This window comes from Pleurodeles waltl, chromosome 7, assembly GCF_031143425.1.
Source record: "Pleurodeles waltl isolate 20211129_DDA chromosome 7, aPleWal1.hap1.20221129, whole genome shotgun sequence".
Lineage (NCBI taxonomy): Eukaryota > Metazoa > Chordata > Amphibia > Caudata > Salamandridae > Pleurodeles > Pleurodeles waltl.
The window spans coordinates 1,468,889,678-1,468,894,304 of NC_090446.1; the positions used below are offsets into that span (position 1 = coordinate 1,468,889,678).

General features: G+C 51.2%; 1 non-coding gene across 1 annotated transcript; it reads left to right on the forward strand.

The window, feature by feature from the left end:
• Positions 1 to 405: 405 nt before the first annotated feature.
• LOC138247569 (U4 spliceosomal RNA) lies at positions 406 to 545 on the forward strand. Its single transcript, XR_011194580.1, has one exon. It is a non-coding gene; the product is annotated as a U4 spliceosomal RNA (small nuclear RNA).
• The last annotated feature ends 4,082 nt before the right edge of the window (positions 546 to 4,627 follow it).

Genomic DNA, 4,627 nt, shown 5'->3' on the forward strand with positions numbered 1-4,627 from the left:
AGCGAAATATCGAAAAATGTTGGTATTACTTATATTTCGTTAAATTATTGCCAGGCCTTCTCTATGAAACATTTGATTTCGCGCTTCTTCCATTTCCGCAACACACCAGCGAGCGCCCCGGACCCGCCTACACGTGACGGTCTGTCTGACCTATCACCAAACCCGTAACACGGGGGCTGCATTACGCGTCCAGATAATTACCATACTATTACCCAGAGTCCTCTGCGCGTGGTGAGGGAATGTTTAGGGTCAGAGAACAGACCGTAAGAGGTAAAACACCACTAATGTAAGTACTATGGTGACAGTCGGGATCCAAAAGTGGTGTAGTGATTGTAAAAACTTATATTGCTCTTCGTAACATGTGGTGTTCCGACGAAGGGACAAATATTTCACAGTAATATATTTAGCTTTGCGCAGTGGCAGTATCGTAGCCAATGAGGTCTAACCGAGGCGCGATTATTGCTTATTGAAAACTTTACCCAATACCCCGTCATGGAGACTTGAAATATAGTCGATATGGCAATTTTTGACAGTCTCCAAGGAGACTGAACTTCAATGTTTGAAATAAGATATCAGTTGAACATTATTGTGCATGTGGAGTGACTTAAAGGTGTTGACGTTGTGGCGCTTTCTTTTAATGTAGTTTTTCTTTTTTTAATTTATGCAGTTGATGTCTTTGGTTCTCTCTCTGGTTTATCGTGTTTTTTCTGCGCTGAGACTGGCCCAAGTTACGAGGTGTATTTGGGTGCAATGCTGAGCTTTTCCGACAGGCGGAGGTCGAATCTACCCGTGAAATATGTACTCACTAATCAAGCACTTTATTTCTGCGATGGAAGCGTTTTATTTACAAAGGGAATTGTTGAGAGGATTATGTCAGGATTCCTTCAAATTTTATCCAGGATTTTAAAAAGAACATGAACTAACAAAGGTGTTCGGTTTCACCTTTATCATTATATAACGTTTCTTTATAAATCGTTTAAAGTGCTGAATATTAGCTCCTAAGAGTTGTTAAATAATCCAGTGCCGCTTATTGCATTGATCTAGGGCAGAGGTCTTCAAACTGGGGGGGGGGGGGGGGCCCTGGGGATCTCAAGTGATCCCAGTGGGGGTGCCAGACACTGGCAAAAAAAGGCCCTGGGGATCTCAAGTGATCCCAGTGGGGGTGCCAGACACTGGCAAAAAAAAAGCATTATCCAGATAACAAGCCTTTGTTTTAAGCAGAAGCTTGTTATTGCATTTTTAAAAAGGTAACAGTAATTAACTGCAATGTTTAAATAGGTTTAGACACATTTAAACATAGCCATTTTTATAAAACAATTGTGAAAAATTCTGAGGGGGGGCCCAATGATTATTATTTTTCAACTGGGGGGCCCGGCATTAAAACGTTTAGACCGCACCAACTAAGTCGGTGGGGGAATCGCCATCGTCTTCAAGGACTCCATCAACATCCCCACTTCCACCGAAGACACCCCCCTCGCCGCCGAACACCTGCACTCCAAGATCCACACAGACCCCAGGACCACCCTCAGAGGAACTCTCATCTACAGACACCCTGGACCACGCGCCCTCTTCAGCGACTCTATCACTGACTTCATCTCCCCGCACGCCCTTGCCTCGCCGGACTACATCCTCCTCAGTGACCTCAACTTCCACCTGGAACAGAACAACGACCCCAACACCACCGCCCTGCTCGACAACCTCGCCAACCTCGGTCTCAAGCAACTGGTCACATCGCCGGACACACGCTCGACCCCATCTTCTCCGCCAGCAACCACGTATCCTTCAGCCAATCCCCCGTAATACTCTGGACCGACCACAGATGTGTCCACTTCACCTTCCGACGTGAGACTCGCCACCTCCGCACACAATCCATCCCACACCGACATTGGAACAAAATCCCTGCAGAACAGCTTCTCTCCTCTCTCAGCGACGACCAACCCACCTTCTCTGCCGACCCCAACGACGCAGCCCTCAGCCTCACGCATTGGATCACCAACTGCGCAGACAACCTCGCTCCCCTCAGACGCCTCACAAGACAGACCAACACCAAAAAACCTCTCTGGTTCACAGACACCCTCAAGGAATCTAAAAAATCTGCCGCACCCTCGAGAAAGCCTGGTGCAAGGACCAAACCGCAGATAAAATATCTGCCCTCAAGAATGCTACCCGCGAACACCACCAACTGATCCGCGCCACCAAAAGAAATTCCTTCACAGGCAGACTGGACAAGAACACTCACAACAGCAAAGAACTCTTCAACATTGTTAAAGAGCTCTCCAACCCTAACGCCAACGCCATCACGCCCTCACAAGACCTCTGCAACTCCCTCGCCACCTTCTTCCATCGTAGGATCACCAACCTACACGACAGCTTCGGACACCAGACCCAGCCAACCACCACAGAACCTACAACCCCAGCCATCACCCTCAACGCCTGGACTCATATCAACACGGAAGAGACCAAAGCCACCATGAACTCCATCCACTCCGGTGCCCCCTCGGACCCCTGCCCACATTTCATCTTCAACAAAGCCGACGACATCATCGCCCCGCATCTCCAGACCATCATCAACAGCTCGTTTGCTTCTGCCACCTTCCCCGAGAGCTGGAAACACGCAGAAGTCAACGCCCTACTGAAGAAACCTACGGCGGACCCCAGCGACCTGAAGAACTTCCGCCTCATCTCGCTCCTCCCCTTCCCTGCCAAAGTCATAGAGAAGACCGTCAACAAGCAACTTACCAACTTCCTTGAAGACAACAACCTACTCGACCCCTCTCAGTCCGAATTCCGAGCCAATCACAGCACAGAAACCGCCCTCATCTCAGTCACAGTCGACATCAGAACTCTGATGGACAACGGAGAGACAGTCGCCCTCATCCTCCTCGACCTCTCGGCTGCCTTCGACACCGTCTGCCACCGAACCCTAATATCCCGTCTCCGCTCCACCGGGATCCTAGGACAGGCCATGGACTGGATCACCTCCTTCCTCTCCAACCCCTCCCAAAGAGTCTACCTCCCACCTTTCCGCTCAGACCCCACCGAGATCATCTGCGGCGTCCCGCAAGGCTCCTCGCTCAGCCCGACTCCCTTCAATGTCTACATGAGCCCTCTCGCCGACATCGTACGCAAACACAACATCAACATCACCTCCTACGCCGACGACACTCAGCTGATACTTTCCCTCACCAAGGACCCAACCAGCGCCAAGATCAACCTGCAAGATGGAATGAAAGATGTCGCAGAATGGATGAAACTCAGCCGTCTGAAACTGAACTCAGACAAAACGGAAGTCCTCATCCTCGGAAACACCCCGTCCGCCTGGGACGACTCCTGGTGGCCCACGGCCCTTGGCACCGCACCAACACCCTCAGACCACGCACGCAACCTCGGATTCATCCTGGACCCACTTCTCACCATGACCAAACAAGTCAACGCCGTATCATCCTCCTGCTTCTTCACCCTCCGCATGCTCCGAAAGATCTTCCGTTGGATCCCCGCAGACACCAGAAGGACCGTGACCCACGCCCTCGTCACGAGCCGCCTGGACTACGGCAACACCCTATACGCAGGAACCACCACTAAACTCCAGAAACGTCTCCAGCGAATTCAAAACACCTCCGCCCGCCTCGTCCTCGACATTCCCCACAACAGCCACATCTCCGCCCACCTGAGACACCTGCACTGGCTTCCCGTTAACAAAAGGATCACCTTCCGACTCCTCACCCACGCACACAAAGCCCTCCACAACAAGGGACCCGAATACCTTAACCGTCGCCTCAGTTTCTACACGCCCACCCGTCAACTTTGCTCCGCCAACCTCGCTCTCGCCGCCGTCCCTCGCATCCGCCGCACCACAGCAGTTGGAAAATCCTTCTCCTACCTGGCGGCCAAGACATGGAATTCCCTCCCCACCAACCTCAGGACCACCCAGGACCACCTCGCATTCCGGAGGCAACTCAAGACCTGGTTCTTCGAGCAGCAGTAACCCCATCCCCCTAGCGCCTTGAGACCCTCATGGGTGAGTAGCGCGCTCTATAAATGTTTGTGATTTGATTTGATTTGATTTGGAGACCACTGATCTAGGGCCATGATTTAAGAAAAGTGGCACTGCACCCAGTGCAGGGACACTTTCTTGTGCCCCCACTCCGCACCTCACTAACGCCACCATGCTAATGTGGTGCAAGCAGGCGCTAGGGGCTCTTAAATCTACCCCTAAAAGGGCTAAAAGGCTGAGTGGAGCCGCTGGGATTTGCACCCTGGACAATAAGATCACACACAGTCTTGCACAGGTGAATCAGTCAAACTGAGCCAACAGATCCGGCACATTTGTTCCCTGCATGGACACCCTATACGATGAACAAAGAGTATAACCTGAGACACCTTTTATGAGTCTGGAAGACAAACAACTAGTTCTGTAGAGCCTTCCCCCAAATGTGCATGGTTCAGTGCACACTGGCCAACAGTGCTGATTAAAACTGTGCACCACGAGAAGCAGTGTGATGATTATTAGTGGAGTACAAGACTGTGTATTAGAGGGAAGGTGGTGATGTACAGCTGGTGATTGCTGGATGATCTATTTCAGGGGCCACTAGGCATCAGGGGGGCACATGGGGATATTCAGCTGGTG